General features: G+C 39.4%; 1 long non-coding RNA gene across 3 annotated transcripts; it reads left to right on the top strand.

Moving 5' to 3' along the window:
* On the top strand, positions 1–22,997 carry LOC135279617 (uncharacterized). 3 transcript variants are annotated; one of them, XR_010346845.1, is made up of 7 exons: positions 1–514; positions 625–745; positions 1,586–1,734; positions 5,109–5,162; positions 10,127–10,243; positions 10,338–10,516; positions 21,323–22,997. It is a non-coding gene; the product is annotated as an uncharacterized LOC135279617 (long non-coding RNA). The 3 variants fall into 3 exon arrangements; XR_010346844.1 differs by having other exon boundaries at positions 32–514; positions 1,669–1,734; XR_010346846.1 differs by lacking the exon at positions 625–745 and having other exon boundaries at positions 32–514; positions 1,669–1,734.
* The last annotated feature ends 262 nt before the right edge of the window (positions 22,998–23,259 follow it).

Genomic DNA, 23,259 nt, shown 5'->3' with positions numbered 1-23,259 from the left:
AGAGGCTGTGCAGTCTCCTCCCTGGGGATATTGCAGAGCCACAGGGACACTCTGCTGTACCCTGTGCTCTGGGATGGCCCTGCTGGAGCAGGGAGGTGGCACCAGAGCAGCCCCTGTGGGCCCCTCCAGCCTCACCCAGCCTGGGTCTCTGTGAGTTCCCATGGGGTGGTTTAGACTCCCCATGTGGAGAGAGACCAGGCAGGATTAAGTTATTTCTGATTAAGCTGATTTAGCCCAGGGTGTCCTGTCTAAAAGCATGGCCTGCTCTAGGTGAAGACATGCAAAAGCACAAATCCCATTGTGTACAATATTCCTTACACAGAGGTGTGAAAAGGCAGCAAACATCTCTCCACATGGTGGACAAAGTGGATTTATTACCTATATATCCTGACTGTTCAGCCTTTCCTTGGTGAAGGGTCTGTGCTGGAAATGGGCTCCATGCTGTGGAAGATCCTGCTCTGGGCACTGATCACTGAAGGCACTGAGGGAAAAAAATAACATTTGGCACACAAAGGTGGGTTTAGGTAGAAAATAAGACATTTTAAGACCTATGACCTGGCACCCATTTATACTGTTTCTGTGCTTCAAACTGACTCCAAAGTTCTGCAATGTGTGTGGTTTCAGGCTAAAATTTTCATCCTTGATCATGACATTTGAAATGAGGACCTGCCTGCAGCTGTGGTGTGCTTCCAGCTTCCCAGTAACTCACCACTGTCCCTGCCCACCAGCAGGGACATTGAAGAGTGTAAGTGATGCACAACATCATCCTGGAAAATCCATATTTTGATTTTTCACAGAATTTTAATGTTGCACTTTTCTTGATTTTTTGTTTGTTTGTTTGTTTGTTTGTGTTGGGATTTTTTAACAGTAAAATTACAAAATGGCAATTTTTAGTTTCATCTCTCTGGAGCAAGGATCAGCATTTTGGATCAGCTCAAGACCTCATACTGGTGTTGTTTTAGAGAACTTTGACATCTGGACTAAAATAGGTATTTTACAAGATAATACCAAGTATGTAACTGCAGAATAATTAATGTCTCTTCAGCTATATTTTCTGACTCCTCTGAGCTGATTCAGATGATGTCTGAAATCAATTAATCTGGCATAAGGTATATTCAAGTCACTGTAATGATTCTTCAGACACCTCTCTATTTGTTTGGTTTTATATACACTTCTAAATTATTGCCAAGCCCCAAAAGATTACAGGCATAAATTTCCTAGGAAATGGATGAAAATAATTATTTTTGTTAATGTGCTTTTTAAATTTAAAGATCTATTCAAACTATTTTAAGAGCTTGTGGAATTCGTAGTATAGATTTGAAGTGCAATATCTTTTGTAACCTGTCTGTGGACAGCAAACTGTACAAAATTGCTTTTAAAATATTTTTAGCAATTCCAGTGTTATTAGGAACAAAAAAGTACTGATTTTATATTTGTGGGCAAAAGAAGTGTTTCCTATAAAATAATAGGCAAAGGAGGAAAAATAAAAGTGATTCTTTTTGTTAAGAGGGCATTTCAGAAGGATCTACTATGGCATAAAAGAAATGTATTCAGTCCAGAGGATTTTAATTTCATTTTTGAGAAGAATTAGGAAGAAGAGAAATGTGTCATTCATTTTCTATCAAGGGGAGAAAAAGCCATTTTCCAACAAATTCCAAACAATTCTAGATCTGAGAAAAAGAAGATACCTTTTGATTCTTGGAATCAAAGAGAGACATCTCAGCAAAGCAGCAGGTAAGGCTGTAATGGCAGAGCAGTTATTTCATCTGTTTATTTCCCGTCTCATCTGCACTGAACTATAAATTCCCACAGTTCTGTGGACTCAGAGTGAGATGGGAAGCAATATTTTACCTCTCTCTAGGATGAGGGAGAACAAACTGGAGGAATGTGTCCTGTCTGGGGCAATGCACTTCATAGGAGGACAAGTAGTTGTGGCCCATTTGAAGAAATCTCCTAAAACAGCTTCAAAAGATATCAGAGCAGCTTTTGAATAAAAATATAAATGAATTAAGGATGTTTAGCCTAAGGGGAAGAGCACTAAACACAGGAGAATTTCAGTTTTATTATTCAACAACTTTTATTGTAAAAGAGCAGGTGTGTGTGTTCATTAGTCCATCACATCCACCCTGGAGATGATGGGAATAATGCAATAATGGGCACAGCTTAGGTCAGACATGAAGAGAAACTGCTCTAATGGCTGGGCAGCCTATCACTGGGAGAGGATCCCCAGGGACTTATGGAGTCTCCAAATTTAGGAACAGTTTACATAAAGCTGACAACTGTCTCCTGGGAAAGACATAACTGTGGGCTGTTTGGGAAGATAGTAGAGGATTAGTGCATGTCTTGTGATCCTATCCAACCTCTGTTAGGGTTTTTTCCTCATTCTACAGATTCTGATTTTGTTCCCAGCACTTCATGTCTCTTTTGAGTGCAGAACTTATTCCTTGAAAATTGTATCCGCTGGTGTTGTGGGACAGAGCCTGCAAGTGGCTTGACTTGAATATGGGGCAGCTGAATTCCATAATGGATGGAATTTTTATTATTATTATTATTATTATTAATATTAATATTATCATTATCATCATCATCATCATCATAATCGTCATCATCATCATCATCATCACAATCTGTTTTACAGAAAAAAAATTAACCTCTTCTGGAGAGCTGTTGAAATGAATTTCATACTCTGTAGCAAGTTTACAACTAACAAATGACCCAGTGATGCTCTTTTAAATAATTTAAACTTCAAAGCTATTCAGGAGTGGGCCAAGTGTTTCTCATAAACTTGTTATCATTTTTGTGTGATACAAATAAGTTCTCAAGAGATATGAGAAACGTTCACACAAAATGAGGCAATGGAGGGACTGAAATACCACTGGAGTTGAGCTAATGGGACAGTTCCTTCTTTGGGCAAGAAAACATCTACTTGTTCATGATGTAATGAATAACATGTTCTGTCAGTCAAACCCTAGACACAATATGGCTAAGAATTTTGGACAAGCCTTCCTGTGCCAAAATGGGAATGTTTTCCTATGACATCATTTAATTTTTGCAAGCATCTACAAGGTAACCATATGCACACATCATTTCAGGTGGAACTAAATCAGCTTTTATTATTATGTATGTGTCTTGTAACAGTGTGGAAATGTTTTTGCATCATTCCTCCTGGACTGAGAAACCAGCTCCTTAGCTTTCCCTAGGGTATGTGGAATACTGTGCTGTGCAGTCCCTCTGGTGTCACCTTGAATTTCAGTGCACTCTTCAGCTTTCTCTTCATAGTATTTACAACACCTGAAAATGAAGGTTTTTATTAAGTGACAGCATAATGATTTGGCAAACTGTTTCTAAAATGTTGAAAGCACAGTCTTGGCTGCTCTATAGCAGAGGCATAAGGAGACAAATGGCCACAGTGCTTTATGCTGCAATTTTTTATACATCAGGAATTGGCCTTTAAGGAATGAGTTGGCCACAAGCTCATTTCTCATTCAGGGGGCAGTTGTTGAATCACTTGACCTGTTTTCTTATTGACATCTGTGGGGATACGTGTTCCCAGGAGGCTCTGAACTAGGTGAAAAGACAAATATGTGGGGAACGTCATATCAGCCACACTGAGAATTCCCCTTGAAATGCAGTATCTTACAGCACCTTCTGCTCATAGGGCAACTGATGTCCCCACTGCTTGGCCTGGAGAGTTGTGATTTTGAGATTGTGTTTCTGCATGTTTTTTTACTGAGAAAATGGATTTTTTCAGGACAAATATTAAGGTGGATGCCCAAAAAGGGAGGTCTCATGGAAAATACAGTTCAAACAATTAATCTGCTTGAAGGCTTGAGAAGGGGAGGAGGGAGGGAAGGGCAGAGCTGATTGTCTGTGCAGCCAGAGAAGTAAAGGGAGCCCTTACCTGAAATACAGGAGTGCAGGTCTTGCCTATTGCTCCATCTGTAGCAAAATAAAACTCATGGAATGTTTCTGGGAGTTTCTACTGGATTTATAGGACACTGGGCAATAAAAGGTGCAAATTGTAGTTATTTATTTTTTCTAATGAGTGATCAGACCAAGATACACTTTGATTTTGCTTTCTATTCTAGAGCATTCAGATGTTCAGTTTTGCTGCTCTTGTGGGCAGAGAAATCACAGAAAATGGCTGTTTAATTATCTCATATTCTGAGATTACAGTCCTGTGAGCTTCTTTATTAAACAGGTGTATTTTCTGTCATAATTTTATTGGAAAGTTATCTTATAGACAAAATGGGAAATATACTCTGCAAAGAATTAATTATTCCACTGGGATTCATATAATAATTGTGGAGATAAAATTTAAAATTTATCATTGTAAGCAAATCAGTAAAGTTGACTTTTTTGTTGTTGTTGTTGTTTTTTTTTAGTTCAGAGATTTGGTAGGGTCCTTGACATGTTATAAATTCATCTTATACTCTGGATTTATGGATATATCCACATTCACATGAACAATCAGAAGCTGCTTTCTTTGTAATGCACTGAAGGAAACAGTTGAAACTTAACATTACTCAAGTAGCATTGGATTTTTATTAATAAACACATGGAACAACTGTTTAGATAAGAATACTACCATTTCTAGTGAAATAAGTAAAATGAAGTGCATTGTATAAATTATCACAAAGACTTTCTTCTGGACTGTGCAAGATAAATATTAAATAAGTGAGCCCAGAAGTTGCAAGCAGAAGATAGTCTTTGTCAATATGGGAGGGTTTTGTGATAAAGAAAGGTTTGATGGCTTGATGTGACACCCAAAAGCCCAGAGCTGCTGTAAGCAGCAACTGGGAGGCAGAGCAATTCCTGGCTGGATTCACTTGGGTCTGCCTTTGTTTGTCGTGCATTGAACAATTGTGCTTTGCTGCTGCTGGTCCTGCATCAGACAGAGGAAGAGTCCTCCTCTGCCTCCCCTGTTTAAAGCCATGGCTGATGAACTTCTCCTCACAGAACTTTTCCATGTTCCCTCTTATCCCTTTGCAAACCCCTGTCAGAATGACTGAGAATGTTTGGGGATAACCATGGGATTATTGGGAAAACATGCAGAATTTGCCAAAGAAGCAACAAGAAATAAATTTATTTATGTGTTACACTTGCAGGAAGAGAGGAAGATCTGAATCCTGGTTTATGAACTTTTCCACCTAGATCTCAAGGTAGGAAGTAATGATTTTTAAATAATAGGTGTAATATTAGAAAGAAGCAAAGAATTTCCTTTCCAAGCTGTCATACATATGGTCAGGCAGTGACAGATGAGGGAGGGAACAACTGGGACCTTTTAGTTTCTAATTTTGATATTATATTAAAACACAGAACATGATCTGAATCTCACCTGCAGATCTGTACTACAGGATGAGCCAGGGATAGGTAACCCAGACTTAATTCTCAGACATATGAAGAATCTCAGATACTCTTTTATCACTTGAATTTATCTCAATATCTGCAAGGGGAATTAACTGTTGTACAGATTATTAATTCAGAAAAGCATGCAGAGCATTATGCTATTCTTCATTTCTATAAGGATACCACATGTAATTTAGTGAGTAATTAAGACTCCAAGTGATCAAAAGAAGAGATTGGTCAGGATGCAATTTTCCCACCAATGTAATTGATATTTTTGACCTTAATTTCAGATGGAAAGGAAGGGAAGGAAGGCAGATGCCTGTATCATGTACAAACATGCCACTCTCCTTCACTAATCACCTAATTTCACAGTAACTACATCTCCTATTATCAAGTCTCTTTATATGGAATTTCTCATTGTAGCATATTACTCCAGTGAAGTGACTCCACCTTGTTCCAAAGTACCATCCCTGATAACACTGTGGATAGGCCAAAATTGACTAAAATATTCTGGTTTTCTCAAGTTGAGAATGTAAGTGTTTCTAGTTTCTTTGGGGAAGAGTGGGTCAGGACAGGTCTATAATATCCTTTGCAGTACTCTGGTGCCTCTAGTCCCATCGTGGTGCATGACAGTTGTATTTTTCTTACCTTTGATTAAAAAAAAAAAAATCTGTTTCAGACATTGCTGTTGTCAAATTGGAATTAAACAAGGCACATCTTTAAGTGAATTTGCCTGTTATTGGAGAGATTTTCTGGGGAAAGACTGTTACAGAACTCAAAGGTGGGATCTCTATGAAGTGCAATTTAAAAATTAGTTTCAAGCGCACTTCACATCGGTTTGCTCACAGTGAGAAATACTTGTTTCATACTGCTGGAAAAGCAAAAAGGCTTGTGTGATGGAGTGTGCAGCAGCAAGATCTCCACTCTGTGTTCAGCCACATTGAGACCATAGAAATTTAAAGAAGTAACACACAAATAAATAAAAGACTTATAAACTACATGTATTAGATTTTGATCCTTACATTTAGCACTGGCTGGGATCCTAAATCTAAGATTGTTTTACACTTGATTTGCAAATAAAGAAGTTTGCAGAATTTGGCAGAATTTGGGCAGAATGCCCAACTTCCCACAAAGTTTCCAACATTCAATTTGGATGATATACTACAAGATCAACTGCTTTTTAACTTCATTTCTCCATTATTTGCAGCAGAAATATTATTAGATATGGATTTCAGTAATGTGAAATTACCACCGGTGAGTGGTAATTTTGAAGGATCTTTATGGGAACTGGTGGAGGAATTATTGTACTGCTGAAATCAAACTGTCATTCAGATTTAACCTAATCTTGCACTAAGATATTCTGAATATTATCAACACCTTTCCATGCCTTCTGAAAAAAGAAAGAAAAAAAAGAAGATAAAATACTCTAAGTAATGGTTTGTTTCCTTGTTTTGTGTCCAGACAAAATAAAACAATATGATTCAATTTTCTATAATTAGAGACAAAGGAATCAAAACTTCAAAAGCATTTTGAAGAAATATTAGGAAAAAAGAGCTATTGATCAAAGTACAGGAACTATTCTTGGTACAGTGGCCAGGTTTTATTTAATATTTAGAATCTTGCATACCTGAGAACTTCCTGTGGAGAATGTGTATCATCTCTATGTTCCTCCAGCCCATCCTCCATGGGGATGTTTTCCAAACTGCTGCTGGTCTGAGATGACTGAAATGATGGCTTTAAGAACTTCTCTGTGGTAAATATTGGCGTTTGCTTCTGTTTGCTATGCTGGTATTTTCTTCCATTTAACTGTGCCCTGTAATAGCTGCTAAACAAGAATTTATTTAAAGTTCAGTTGGGAAATTCAGCCCCAAGCTCAGGGTGAGTTAATCTGTAAGAACATCAAAGCCCCAGCAAGGCAAACCCTGATGCACATCAGATCTTTCACTGTGGCAGTGCAGGAGTTTCCAGATCACTCTCCATTCCTTGTGCTGTGGGGTTTTCTTGCTTTATGGCTTGCAGTGCCTTCCTCTCCCTGTCCCTGCCAGCAGGGATTGCAGTGCTCTTTCTTTGGTCAGATTTGTGTCATGGCCGAGGTTCCAAATATTTCTGGTTTGCTCATCTGTTTGTGGTTCTGGGATTACTCCTGAGCACCTCCATGTCCTACTCCCCAAATCCCAGAATGTGGCAAGCCCTGCACTGGTGCATCCCTGTGGAGCATCCCTTTGTTCATCACTAGACTGGATAAGGGAGCTAGGAACAAGTTGGAACAGTTAAATTCAGAAATTGAACCTCCATTTCAGTCCTCAAGCAGAACAAATTCTGTGTTTGCCTCCATTTATCTCTGTTGCTTGATCTTTCACTAGGACAAGTAATAATTCCCCAAGGATTGGAGTCCATGGTGCTCCTCTTCCAGGGAATTTTAAAACTTGGCGTTGCAGAAAATTGTCACTTTCCTTCAAATCTTTCTCAGATTGCTAGAGCTTACTGAATTACTAGAACTGACCATAAAGAATGAGTGTTTTGCGTGGAGAAGTCTACAATAGCTGGAGTTTTGGAGGTTTTTTTCCTTAGCTAGAGCCAGATTTTGGCTGTACTTCCAAGTGTCATCAGCCATCCCGCTGACAGTAGAAAACTTCTATAACAACTGCATCAACACAGCCAAACCAGTCTTGTTTCCACATTTGGCAGCTTCAAATACAGAACAAACTAAAGAACTGAAATTTCTGCAGTAATTTCTTACCCAACAGAAACTTGAAAGCTTTTATATTTTTGTTGCAGATCTTTGCAAGGAAAAAAAAAAAACCCACCATATTTATCTTGTTCAGCTGACAGGCTTTGCAAGATAATGGCATTGTGTTAATGTTTCAGATTTCCTGTTAATGTACATATATTGCTTCAGAATCACACCTGGAAGACTCGAGCCCTGTCTGGCAATAAATGTTAGGTGATAACAAGAGCAGATGACTCAGTTTATAAACATGCTGCTGTTCAATCTATCTGCTGTAGGATTTTTTAATAAATGAGTAAGAAAATTAATTGAATTATTGAAACATATTGATCACTTGCATGTTTTGAAGTGTTGGGGTCTTTGTTTGTGGGGGTTTTTTAAATTCTGTAGCTGAAAAGTAACTTTGAAAAAACAGAAAGTGAGGAGTTTTGTGATGTTGGGAATATATTTTCTTTATCAAACAGCCTTATTAATATTTGAACTGGTTTTTTAACAGTTTCCTTCTAACCTGACCAGTAAAGAAAAGGCCTGATTTATGGCCTCCCATAAGGATTTGAAATGTTGTCTTACAGGATTTAGATTGTTTGGGGGTTTTTGTTAGCTTAATTACAGCACTTTGTTCTAAAACACTGGATTCTGATTTGCTTGAATAACTTGACAAACTGGGTTTTTTTCCTACTGAAATTGTTCTAAATCATTTGGCAAAATTATTTGGGCCTCTTTATAAGAGGGGAATGGAAGTGAGCCTTTTGCTGTGATTCATGAGCAGGGAACCGTTGAGTCAGCTCTTGGCTCTGGGACAATTTGGGTGGAGCAGAATATAATCAAGTGGGATGGGAGGCCTTGTAGTTCAGGGGATGCTCATGAACAATTTGCAAACATCTGTCAGTCCTCAGGAAAAATATTCCAAAGCTGGTGTAGCCCTTGAACTAGAGGATGGGTAAGGCTCCCTAAAAATTGGAACCTTATCCTTCTTGTGCCTCAGCTGCAGTCCATGCACTACAGAAAGATAGAAGTGCTATCCTCTGTGTGAGTTCTTTTAAAAAACACAACAATTGTAAATGTTGTGTTAATTGAAGCCATTGCAGCCCCTGAGCTAGAAGCCCTGAAATTAAAAAAAAAGGCAAAAATATGACAGAATATGATCTGACATATATCTGTCCAATGTGGTGAGTGTTGTTCCTAGCATCCATGCAAACCTGAACAGGAATGGTATAGACTAAAGCACAGAAAGAAGGGGGACAGGGTTGGAAATCTGCTGTAAAATAAAATATGTTTAATATCAAACAACTTATTTTTAAATAGTAACTGCTCCTGTGTTTTCTTGGTCATCTATTTACTACTATTGGCAGTCAAATCCTGAGGGTGAGCTTATAATTTAATGCTTTACATTAAATAACTATTCTCATCTAGCACATTTGCCTTGTAGCCTCTGCAAATAAATAACAAGTATGGCATGAATCACAGGCCCGTGAGTGCCATGGCCAAATGGCTAAAACTACCCGGGCTGTTTTTTGTAGCAGTGGAATAGGAAACATTTATTACAGCCGTTATAGACAGCCAAGTGATTTAAGAGCCAAAGAGGTGTCATTTATATAATGTTAAAATTCTTTTAACTCTGAGAAATAACATAAGCAAGGATCTAAAAGGCTCTACAGCTGCACTGCAGCCCCACAAACCTGGGCATTGCTATAAACCCAGACCATCAAGTGGAGCTGAATTTTACAGCTGCACATTTCAGTGCTCCATCTTGTTACCTGACTTCAATATCCTCAAACTTTATGCTGTTCAAAGCATCAATAGAGATAAAATTTCTTTCCTTGCACCTTGCTTCCATTGGAAGTTAGAAAAAACTTGGTAAGTCACAGAAAACCCTTCACTGTATCACTGCAAAACTATTTCAGGAATGATAATATTGATAACTGGTCACAGCTGCTTCCTCGGGCATTTGTTGTTATATCATACATTGCTCATGCTGATGCCAGGAGTATGGTCTGGAGGGGAAGCAAAGATTTATTACTAATAGTGTTCATTCTTCTGTTGTCACAGAATCACTGGGATCTGCTCTTTGAACTGGGTTCTGCAGAAAGAAAGCTGCAGATATTGGACTTCAAAGCAAGAGATAACGGAGAGAAATAAATGTTCCAAATGGTGGAGTGTATTCTGGTAAGCAGTTGGGAGACGAGCCTTGGTGAGAGACTGGAACAGAGACAGCACTGAAGTGAAATAATTGCTCAAGGGGTTGATGTATTTTCTGCAGGCACTCAGACGTCACCAGAGTTCTCTGGAAATGGTTTGAATTGCTTGTCTTCCAGACATTTGGCAGAAATCACCAGGGGATGTGGGGGTGTTACATCTGTTCATGGCTAAGGATGGCCTTCAGAAGATTTTTACTTGCCTTCTCAAAATCATTTGGAGTTACATCTGCTTCTTTGCAAGGTATGAAGTTCCTTACCAGGAACTGCTTCATGGTTTTTAGTGTTGTTGAGTTTTCACTTTGAATTTCACTGTAGGTTTAGAAAATTACATCCTATTTTTTGCGTGCTCTGTAAAGGGGCCTGTTCAGTGTCTGAACACAGGAAACTTGCTGAATTTCCCCAGGGCTCATGATCTTATTACTTTCTATTAGCTGAATTAATCCTCCTGGGAACCATTCAATTTTTTTACCCCTTAAAACTTTCAGAATTCCATATTGTTATGAAAGGTTTTACTGAGCTAAAGTTGTTAGGATAGGGTTTAATTTTGCAGCCCCAATATTTACAGCCCCATGAGGCTGCCTGGTTTGCCTTTCAGTGCATAAAATATGAGACTCTGAATCATTCACCTCCAGGAAGCACTTTTCAAAACTGGGGAGAAAATTGCATAGCAGCAGAATGTGAATTGATGTGTCAGTGAATGCCTCTCCCTCCTTATCTGTGGCATTATCTCTTCTCAGCCTCCTTTCGAACGAACCCTGGACCTGCTGCTCCAACTGTAACTCTCAGCAATGGTTGAATTCTACTTTTCAGCAGTAATTGTCTCACTCTTTTCCCTGCAGCTCGAGCAGGATCCTTTTCAGCTTGCAGATGGGTTCCTGGCTAGGAGGAAATTGTTTTCCCACTGCCATGCTGGGTCTCTCATCCGCAGTTTGCAGCACTTCTAATTCATAAATCTTTCTTGTAAGGGAATAATTTGGTTTAACCCTCCTTGCCCCTCTTCCCAATGCCAGGGATGTGCCTGTGTGATAATGCAGGACCTACAGCACAAATTCCTTCATCAGTGGTTTCTGTGGCTCCAGATAGATCTTGCACAAAGCTGACTTTATTCACGCAGAATCTGGGCTATTTGGTGGGCTCTGTGTGCAGTAGTGTGTAAAGGTGTTAAAGGTCATGCCAAGGTGTAAATCAGATTAAGACAATTGACTGCAGTGGGAGGTTTGATGGGATGAGGAATGAAAGCCCCTGCTATGACAGGAATAGCTGTGTCTGTTTGTTTGTTTGTGTGTCAGGACTCTACCTAAAAATGTACCTATTCCAACACTGAATTTCAGTGTAGGGTACGGAATGTGTTTCTGACACAGTAGGAGTATATTCCTAAAATTGATTTGGAATGTAGATTAGTAATATACTCAGTACAGATTTCTCTGCACATTTATTATGCATCTCTTCATTTTCTACAGGAGCAGAAATCTCTGCTGTAATTCTAGCTCTAGGAAGCTGACAGGGCTTTGAAAAGATAATCTGATTCCTGCATTTGCAAAGCATCCCTGCCTTCCAGGACCAAAGTCAAGGACAACAAAAATGCCAAAGGAATTGGCAATTGGAATCCTTCATATGCTACATATCCAGGGGTAGTGTTTTTCATCAGTTGTGATCTCTGATCACTCAGTGAATATGCTGGTCCTGCAAATGTTTTAACCCAGGCAGGGTTAAGAAATATTCCCAGTAAATACCATAATGGATCACATCAGTTACCAGTCTGAAACCACTCTTGATTTCCAAATTTTTGACAGGCTGACAACATTGAGGCTGTTGAGCCTGGGAATGAAAAGGTTAAGTGGAGACCTGATAGCAGCTTTCCAGCATCAGAAGGGGCTACACAGAAGATGGAGAGGGACAATTTTTCAGGAACTGGAGTGACAGGACAAAGCAGAATGGGTTCAAACTGCCAGAGAGGAAATTTAGATGGGATACTGGGAAGGAATTGTTCCCTGGGAGGGTGGGCAGGCCCTGACACAGAGTGCCCAGAGAAGCTGGATCCCTGGCCAAGGCCTGGGCTCCCTGGATCCAAGGCCAGGTTGGACACTGGGGCTTGGAGCAGCCTGGGACAGTGGAAGGCGTCCCCGACCATGGCAGGAGATGGAACCAAATGATCTTCAATGTCCTTTCCAACCCAAACCATTCTATGATTCTAAATGAACCTCAGCCAATTTGAATGGTCCTGCTTTTTTCGTAGTTTTAACTCAAATATTCATGATTTTTAAAATGCGTGCTTGATGTATCCAGATAATAAAATGGGCAATGATTGTACTTTCCCCATCATCCTGAGAATATGAATTTCTGCTCCATCAAACCTCTGCTGATATTTCTTTAATCCACTTTAACATATGAAAAACAACTTGAAAAGATTGTTCAGTCCTAAAAATGTATTCTTCATAAACTTTTCTTTATTAATATTGGAGCAGTGTGACTAACACAGAGGTTTCTGGGGGATCCAGGCAGGAGGAGACACGGATCAGCTGGGGGGGGCTGCAGTCAAATTTGTGGTGTTGCACTGGAACTCTCCAGTCCCCTTTGAAGGTGTCACCCACTGGGTGCTGTTGTCACCAGCACCTGGAGCCCCTCAGACCTTGGCTCTCTGAAGCTCAGGCGGATTTTAGTGGCTGGCAGAGTTGCCAGTCCATTATGTCATTGTGTATCCAAGGCTCACATCTGTCTGCTCTGGAGGGCAGTCTTCAACTTAGAAAACTTTAAAAAAGAATTTTTTGACTGTGAAAATCAATAGAAAATGTATCACTTTTTATTTAGAGAACACCCCTGTGCTGAAGGGGAGAAAATGAACCTTGTGGAGTTAAATGTTTGCTCTGGGGTGCTGGAATTGCTATTTGTTTTTCACCAAAGACTTGAGTTCTGTCCTTCATTTAGTTAAAATACTATTTTCTGATATATTTGAAAGCTATTGATAATCTGTCCTTAAATTACAGATGAAAAGACTGTCCCAGACTTACAGACTATCCCAACTACATCTCCTGGTCTCAAGCAGATAAAAGGAACTACCTTTTCCACAGCATGTTGTTAAGTTTAATTTATTGCCATAAGAGTCTGTGGAGGAAGTGTAAATGGGTTCTAAAAAGGGTTTAACTAAATCTGTTGGTTGCTACTAAACAAGATGATCTACAAGCAAGTGCCAGCTCTGAGAGTTCCTAAACTTGTCATTGAAGCTGAGAAATACCCTGTGGAAGGATTGGTTTCATGGGGTGGTGAGAAGTGTCTTCCCTCACACAGAGAGATGTTCTACAAATAGGTCTGGTATTGGTTTTGCTTGGGTATGAAGAAGTGAGTAAAAAACAGTGTGTGAGTAGTATGACACCAGGAGTAAAGCCCCATTCCTAAGGTTGTCCCACGGAAAGTTAAACCATTTCGTTTTTACCAAACCAGTTTTACAACTTGAAGGAATATCAAGTAAATTATCAGATGATACTAGATTGGAAAGGGCTGTTGACTGGAAGGCAGGGAGGCCCTGAAGAGAGATTCTAACAAATGAGAGGGCTGTGAATCACCAGTGGTGCAATGTTCAACAAGGGAAAATGCTGGATTCTGCACATTGGATGGGGCACCCTGGATGTACAGACAGACTGTATGATGACTGGGATGAGAGGCTCGGGAGTGGGCAAGGGAAGGGGCCTGGGGGCCCTGCTGGGTGGCCAGGTGCATCTGAGTCAGCAGTGCCCTGGAGCCAGGAGGGACATCCCTATCCTGGGGGATAAGGTCCAACAGCACTGGCCAGCCTAGGGAGGGATTGTCCCGCTAGGCTGGGGTGGCCTCACCTTGAGTGCTGGGGCAGTGGTGCTGTCAGCACCACGAGGTCAAAAAAAGACATGAAGCCATTAGAGAGTTTACAAAAGAGGCCGTGAAGGTGGTGAAAGGCCTGGAGGAGCCACCCAAGGAGAGGATGAGAGGGCTGGGGCAGTCCCGAGCTCTGCTCTGGGCCAGGGACAGCACCCAGGAGTGGCTGGAGCTGGGCCAGAGCAGGCTCAGGCTGCAGAGCAGGGAAAGGTTCTGCTTCCCCCAGAGGTGCTGGCACTGCCCAGGCTCCCCAGGGAATGGGCACAGCCCCGAGGCTGCCGGAGCTCCAGGAGCCTTTGGACACCAGGGATGGACAGGGGGGATTGCTGGGGGATCTGGGCAGGGCCAGAGGCTGGATCCATGATCCTGGGGGGATTGTTGGGGGGTCTGGGCAGGGCCAGGGGCTGGATCCATGATCCTGGGGGGTGCCTTACTCATATGCCTCTCAGGATATGAGTAGACAATATCCATCTATCTGATTGTCTCATTCCATGACACAAAGAGTTGTGCTTTTTCAATGAGGAATGGCAGTAGAACATTAGGAGAACATCAGGAGGGGGATTGTTCCTGTTATTCCCAAGGCAGGCAGAAATGGGTATTTGCACAAAAATAAGATAATTCTGGTCTTTATAAAAGGATGAAATGAACTCTTAAAAAATTTTAATCAAATGGCAAATAGCAGTATCTTATTACCTCATAAATTCACCAAGAATTTAGGGAATTTAATCCATTAATCTTAAATCTCTGCATAGACGGGAGGTCATTGAGATAATGAGTCACCTGAGGCAATAAAATTCAGTAGAAAGCAAGCAGCTAATTTTTGTCAGAGCCTGTGAATATTTCTTGCAGGAATCCTATCTCTTTCTCTTGAGAGAAATATTATTAGCACCTTCTACACTTCTTTCATGCCAGAATGCTGGAGGAACCACATGCAGGACTGGGTCTCTGTGCTCTTTCAGGCATTCATGTCTTTTTTTGATGCTGAATAATTCATGAAGAGCATTTGCTAATAGAAACATCTCAAACAAACATTCCATCTACATTTGGCTGTTTGTTTTAACATTTAAATTCCTCAGCAATTTGAAGCGTGGCTTCTTGTGCATTTATCTACTCCCAGTAATGCTTTTCCCACTGGAAGAAACACCCATTTATTCTAATTTTTTTTTAATCTAATCCTCAAATAATTGCATCAAATAAGCTTATTTCTTTTCTTAGCATATTTGGCTTTTCGAATTTTCAGTTTCTACACAGGAGTTTAGAATCAAATGACTAAAATGTGATGTATTAGAGTGTGTGTGTGTGGTGGAGTGATGTGATGGAATTCAGGAATACCAGCAGGGAAAAATCAATGTTTATCATGATCTTTTCTCAGTGTGAAATGGACTGAGAAAGGATGTTATGTGGCATGAAATCATGTAGAATGACCTTGAAAGAATTTAGAAGGTAATCATGAACATTCTGTCTGAGCCTGCAGATTTATTGTAGCATAAAGATGCTATGAGTTCACCTATTATACTCCTAAGTAAACAGAGGATTTATAATGGACATCTGTGTGATTAAAAGCTCAGTCCCCAGAGAGGAGCGAACACCTCATAATTTACAAACTGAAAAATGGCGACTGAGATGTCAGACACATGCCTCATTCTTGGAATTAATTTCATATTAAGGGCATTTAGAAAGGGGCCTCTTTCTCCATGTTGGAGGGAGTAATTAAATCTTCATTTACTGTCCATTTTTTGGGTTTTTTTACTTTCTGATTCTGAGTCTATGTATGTGATTATTCTGGAATCTTTGCATGCAAGAGACCTGGGAAGTAGCTCTGCCATTTTAGAGTCTGTGTGATCATCAGGAGTTTGTTCTTTGTCCACCCACCGCAGGACATATTTATCACCCAGTTATCCTCAGACTGGTCACAATTCCTATATCTCCTTAACTTCCCTTTTATGCCTTTATCCATAAAAGACAATATTTCTTAAGAATTCAATGTGAAGATAATGAGCATCACTACTAAATAAACATCATGTGAGCAGGAGATTTGCATGTGGATAGAAATAATTCTGAAAAATATAATAAATTGGCTATGTTCACAGTGATGCTACAGAACAGAATGTCCAAATCCGTTCCATTCTGAAATATTTTCAGATGTCTTGGAAAACTGCAATTGACCCATACAGCCTCATGTTTTGAAAATGTCTGAACATGCTGCACCCAAGGTTCTTTCTGTATTTGAAAAAAAAATATATCCTGAAAAATCTATTCTTGCTCTTTTCATTAGTTTAAAAATATTTTAGAAGCTCTTCTGCTTCTGCAGGTTCATTTCTCTGTCACTTAATTTTTGTTGTCTTTTTATTAATTGGTGTCAGCCAGGTGATTTTCAGCTGCCATCATTCTCCCATCTGCCTGCATGGCCTCCTCTGCAAGTCTTGTTTTCATGTTATTTTTATGTGATTCTTGATGTCCTCCACTTATCCAAACTCAACTGCTAAATAAGTGAGACAGTGTTTCCAACATTTTCATAGTGGCTATAGGTGTAATTAACTCACAATTGTCTCAAGGAATGTTAATAACATCATGTAGCATTTTTGTCTATGTTTTTATAACAAAAATCAAAATTCACTTCTATCCACCACTCACCATCAACTCTCAAACAAGACAGTATATTTATTGTATAAGCTGGAACAGCTTTGAAGTAGAGGGTTATTTTTTTTCAAGACAGGCATATAAAAAGTATTTAATGTGTTTGAAAATTCTTCTGCTTATTAGAAAGAACATTTTCAAGATACACACTTAAAATGGAAGAATTAAGAACATTGGTTTGCAATGATAAATCTTGATTACATATACATTCTTCCTTTTCTCTGTCAGCTGTAATGATATAGATGTGTATTAGGGAAAGCACATTATTTTCCATTGAATTGTGTCAGTCACAATGGATTTCTTTCTTTTCTCATCAAAGAATATCTTGACTAATTTTCTTAGGCAATATTTTGTGGAAGAGGTTTAGCTTTGAACTTTTTTCCACACTGGGGAACTTCATTTTTTTTCCTAAGCTGAGCACTTTACTTATGTTTGCATTGCAGAAAGTGTGACAATGAAATTTCATTCCTTTCACCTGTCACAGATGAACATTTTTAGGCTGTGCTTCATTGCAGTAAAAGCAAAAAAAAATAGTAGCTTACATTTCCATCTAGGATGCTAATCTTTTCAGATGTTGCTTCAGTAGCCTGAATTGGAGGGGATCAGAATTATTGGACTGTAATGTCAGCTGGGGGGCAGGGGTGAGTTGGAGACAAAGTGGCCACTCACCCCCATGTTCACATGTCAACAGAGAGAGTTCATTCTCAAGCCCATGCTTATAGAGGGCATTTGACTGGATGTTCTCATTGGTCTCATCTCTAAGCCCCTTCAGGTTCTGGGCAGTGAAATGCCTGCAGGCTTGGGAGAGATGTCAGTCAACCCAGGGGCTGGTTAGTTTGCCTAGCCCAAACCAGCTTCTATGTGGCAGCGTTGGACATTTGTGAAAAGTTGTGCCTAAACACCCACTACAGTGTCCAAGAAGAGTTGTTCACAGCAGTTTACTGTGTAAGGGGTGGAAAGGGAGATGACTTAACTGTGAGTTCAAAAATCATGAGGAGCAGCCCCTGAATAAGAATCATCTTCTGAAGCCATTGCTTCCCCTCCCATGATGAACTGTGGAACCCTCACCTTTAGGAACTAAATGTAAATATCTCTCTTTTTCCTCTGTACTGCCTTGTGATTCCCACCTGTGCCTGGCTGAATGTTTTCTCCTTCTTGCCCTGGCTGTTCTGCTGGGTAGAATGTTGGCATTTCCATTACATTCCCAATCTTCCTCAGCCCCATGATTTCAATTCAAGTGATTTAGTTTTTCCATGTCAGAGAACTATAGGACTATGCAGCTTTTATGCAGGTGAAACTTGCATTACCCACAAGTATCTCCTGTTGAAATTCCTCATGAAGTACACATTTCAATTAAAGTTTCTGCTTCCTCATCTTAATAAGGGAAAAAGTCTTGTATTCAGACCCTTAGTGGAATATCCAATGGGTAATTCTGTTACAGATCCACTATATCCTTAAAAATAATCTACCCTTCACTGTGAAAAAACTCCCCCAGCAGAGCAGCACAGACATATAAATATCTTTGAAATTTTCTATCAATGAATATTGTTTTCTGTCATCACAATTGCACCATGAAATATGAAAGTTCAATTTCCTCTTCATTTCCTTTTAATAAAACTTCTGCTCATTTCATTTTTGAAGAGAGATTGGATCTAAATTACTTTGACTTCTTCTGGCCCAGCTTTGGTGAATGTTTCAAGAGAGAATCTGAAACCCTTTTAAAACCCACCAAAGAGATCAAGGGCTATGTTCTGGGGGTTTAGTACTCACGTTCTCATCTCTCTTTTAATACAAGTCTTTTGCATTTAGAAGTGGCAGTACTGATTCCAGGACATGGTTTCAAGAAGTTTAATATTGCACCTACTGATGGAGCTGCTGTTAAAAACTTAACAAACAGCAATTTTTCTGTTAAAACTGTAGGAAAGGGAATTAATTACAGGGAAATATGTACAAGATTACTTATCAGCAAAACCATTTGATGTGGTAGACCTTATTCGTCATACCAAATTTCCACAGAGAGAATTTAGGTGGATGGGGTCTGTATGATCTTTACAATCGTACCTACCCTGATCGAGTAAATGGAATTAAACAAAAGGAAAAAATAAATAGAATAAATCAAATGCAGATTTCACAGGTTGGCTCTTCATGCAAGTTCTGTTTTTTCCTTTTGGTTTTCTTGGATAAACATGGGAGTTTTTCCTAAAATTACATCAACAATTCAGAGTAAACTCAGTTAATGCATTAATAGCTTGAGCTTCTTGGCCATGGATGTGCCTGAAGTTAAAGGTTTCTGGGCTGCATAACAGAGAATCATGGAATGGCTTGGGTGTGAAGGGACCTTAAAGCCCTCCATTCCCACCCCTGCCATGGCAGGGACACCTTCCACTGTCCCAGGCTGCTCCCAGCCCCAGTGTCCAGCCTGGCCTTGGGCACTGCCAGGGATCCAGGGGCAGCCACAGCTGCTCTGGGCACCCTGTGCCAAGGCCTGCCCACCCTGCCAGGGAACAATTCCTCATTCCCAAGATCCCATCCAGCCCTGCCCTCTGGCCCTGGGAGCCAATCCCTGTGTCCTGGCACTCCATGCCTTGTAAACATTCTCTCTCCATCTTTCTTGTCACCTCCATCCTAACACAACAGAAGCCTGGCCCTTCCCATGACAGTGAATGTTTCACATTGTTAATTCACTTCAGCTAAAAAGTATGTAGTGAGTGCTGTGGTATTGATGGAATTTCTGCCTAAACCTCTCTGACAGAAGTTTGGTATTTCCACTGTTTTCAAAGACATATTGGGACTGTCAGAAGCACAAATAGCAGCAGTTGTCTCAAGGTGCATAACTTCCTGCACGTGTGTCTGCATTAGTGAGGGAATGTTTGTACTCAAGAAGGCAGATTTTTTTTCAGCCTTTGTTATGGGATCAAGGAAGAGGCACTGGATGTTCCAGCTATTCTGGAAACGATCTTTCATCCCTGGATTGTATGGTATGGCTGACAATGAGTCCTTGTTCATTACTGCTCTTTGGGCAAATCATAGCCCTCTAATTTTTTGGTGACACATAAATCTAGGCACGAGATGTGTTTCTGTCTGTGCTGAAGGTTAGTATTTGCAGAGCCAGCTTTTATGTGTCTATCAAGGAGCACTAGAGACCACAGATCCTTTGGAGGTGCTGCAGCATAGGCAGGGCTAATATTTTGTGAATGAAGTTCTGTGTGCCCATGTGGCTGCACCTGTGAGTGACACCTAACACCCTTTCCTGCAGTTCATCATCTCTATTTACAGCAGTGCCCCAAATCACGTGTTTAGAATTTATAATCCAAGGTAAACATGTGAACACAAGATTCTGCTGAAGGCTGTTTCCCATTAAATTGATAATGAGTTTGTATTTTCCAGAAATCATGTAAGACAATTCACTGCCTCCATGGTGATGTGATCACAGCTGTGTTAAACTATTCCAACAACTATTGTACCCATGAAGTCAAACAAGTTTGGAACAATATTTTATTTAATTTCTAATGTGTAATTTTGAAATGTGCTCTTAATTTTCCTTTTTCTTTGTTGGAAAACTATTACAAAAAACCCCTTCATTTGACAGTCTTGGGTTGGCTGAGGGAGAAAAGAGAAGCAGGACCTCAGACCTCAATTTCCCTTATTATAATAAATCAATTTCATACTCATTTGTGTTCAGTCTCCACTGGAAATTTGCATTATCCAATCAGAACTGAACAGGTCTCTCAGGGGCGATCAAGTGTCACATAAAAATTCAACAGGAAATTCATGCAATAAATCAGTAAACGTACAACTCATATATGGAGATTTTAAACCCATCTAAATTCTACTAAAAACCTGTAAATCCTATTTTAGACAAGAAGGAAACTTGGGAACTGTAACATCCCTAAGAGGCTCCTCAAAATGCACATACTAATATTTAATCATTTATCCTTTTTGTATGTCCAAATTAAGTAGTTTAACTGAAGTGAGTACAGCTTTCATTTCTACTTCTGATGAGGAGTAGTTCATAGAGACATTATATCATGATAATCTTCTAATATTTAGCTAGTAAAAATATACTCTGTAAGTTTGAGCAACTTTTTAGCCTGTTGAATTAAAATTTGAAATATATTTCATGGAAAAAGGATTTATGTGGATCCAGTGGATCCAGACACAGCTTCAAGACACTTAGGTGTGTGTACATATGCTCTTTGAAAAAAAAGAGAGGCAGCAGGAGGGTTGGAAAAGCAGGAGGAAGTGGACAAATGGCAATGGAGAAAGGCAAAGCCATCTGCAGTGGAGAAATTAGTAAATTCCAGGTGATGAACTCTACATTTTCTGCTTTGAAATGAGAAAAAGATGTGAAGTAAGGGTGGGCTTCTTGTTTAGCAGCAGACAAAAGGGAAAAAAGAGCATTAGGTCTGATTGATTGATTGATTGATTGATTGAAAAAATCAACAGTTAATACAGAAGCAGGAGTCAGTGAGGTACCTTCAGTCCCATCCAGCTCCAGTTCAGGGGCACAACTGCTCTGAAATAATTTGCTGTCCTAACTGCTGCATTTGATCTGGATTTCTAGGATGTTCCTCATCTGGTGGAAGAATTCATGCTGAAGCAAGAGACAGAAGCCTGGAGTATTTATTTAATATCAACAAGTAATGCTGGAAAAACTGGACTGAGGAAAGAGTCTTCAGGGACATTTGGAACACTGTGTGTACTTCATACTTAATTATATTCAACTGAAACACTTTGCAGTTGGTGTCTGTGATAAAGCAAGTCCTTAAAGCTCTAAATGTGGTGTAGAAACAAGGTAGGAAAACCAACCAGAAACTCACTGTATCTAAGTGATTGCATAATAAATGTCTTGCTTTGAAAAATTACATAAAACCTCCAATATTTATATATTTTAGAAGGGCTGAGCTAAAAGTTAAAATTATATTAGAAGACACATTTTTGGTTAAAACATATTATTTGGACTAATTTAAACTAGTTTTGTTTGAAGGTTGACTGCAACCTTAGGTATAATTAACCTCTTGGTCTCTGTATTTGCATCCCTGAGTTTCAAGAACTTGTGAATGAGTTTCATTTTCACTTTGAAGGAAGTTGTTCTAGAGGAGGCTCATTGTAACTGGCACATTGCTGCTGCCCACATTTCTCTGATATTTCCTCAAAACATGACTCACACATAATCAGAATAGGCAGGGTGTCTTTATTACTTTGGATTGTTTTAGGGAAAGCAACAGATGGTGGTATTTGAGCTGTCCAGATATAGAAAACATGCCCTTGTACCATCAGGCTGTCTTCACATCTTGTTTGCCTTTTTACAGACATAATTCAAAGTAATTAGGCAAGTATTTAAGGTCCTGCCTAAGAAGCAAAGTGGATCAATAATGTGTGCCTGAAGTTATCCATCTGGTTGGAAGCTTCCTGAAGTCAATAATTATATGGATAAACCCTTCCACTTTTGACAGAAGATGAGTCTTTATCTTCTGCATCTGTTTTAATCTCTCTGGATTTAGCACCAGGCAGGACTAACACTACTTATTTAGGGAAGGAAATTTAAGCTTTAGAAAGTTCTGCTCTGAGGAAATGAAAGCTGTCTCATTCTCATTAATACACATTCCATTTCCTTTTTCTCTGCTATTGCTCTTATTTCTCCTTAAAATTTCTCTGAATAAAAGAAAATTTAAAAAGCATATATTCTTGCTTATGACAATAGGAAAAACTGTGTTGAATCAAATATTCTTGGGTTTGGGAAGTTTCTTGGCTGATAAAAGGTGCTCACATTAATCACATCTGTTATACAGTGTGAGGGCATAGAGGCATGTAGGAAGTAGATCTTAATTCTACTTTATGTTTATGCAGATGAATTGTACCAAAGCAGAAATTGTAGAGGAACACAAATTAATTCTTCATTTGTTATTGTATCACTCTTGTAACAAGCTGAGGTGAGAGATCAGAGTAGCACAATTCAGATTTATTTACAGTCTCCTCACTTTATCACTTAGGAATACAATAAATAGAATTGGGGGTGGGGGGCATTGTATAAACCACAGTTTGAAACACTTGTAATAAAGTTCCTTTTTTCTTATGTCATGCTGTGAATGAAAGTCTGCCAAGAGTGGTAAGAAAGTTCTGTTCATCAGAATCTGTTGACACAGTATTTTATAAAAAGTGTAGTCATGGATAAGAGTCATGGGAGTTTTGGGTTGTTGTCGATTATATGTCATACAAATAAATAATCTGTGGTGGTATTTTAGAATTGGTAATATTCCTTTCTCAATAAAAATACTTTAAAACCTTTTTTAAAGGGGCTTTAGCAAAAACTCCCTCTTTTCTGTGTACATATAGATGTGCACTGGGGAAAGTAGGAAAAGCACAGCTCACTATGAAAGAATGCTGGGGTAATATCTTTTCAATACTTGCTGGCTTTATAAATCCTCTAATAAATTACAAAGTAATTTAATCATACTCCATAATTGCCTGCTCTTGAAAGAATAAGACTTTAGATCCAGG

This window comes from Passer domesticus, chromosome 12 (genome assembly GCF_036417665.1).
Source record: "Passer domesticus isolate bPasDom1 chromosome 12, bPasDom1.hap1, whole genome shotgun sequence".
NCBI lineage: Eukaryota > Metazoa > Chordata > Aves > Passeriformes > Passeridae > Passer > Passer domesticus.
The sequence above is the reverse complement of the archived record's forward strand: the minus strand, read 5'-3'. Positions and strand labels throughout refer to the sequence as shown.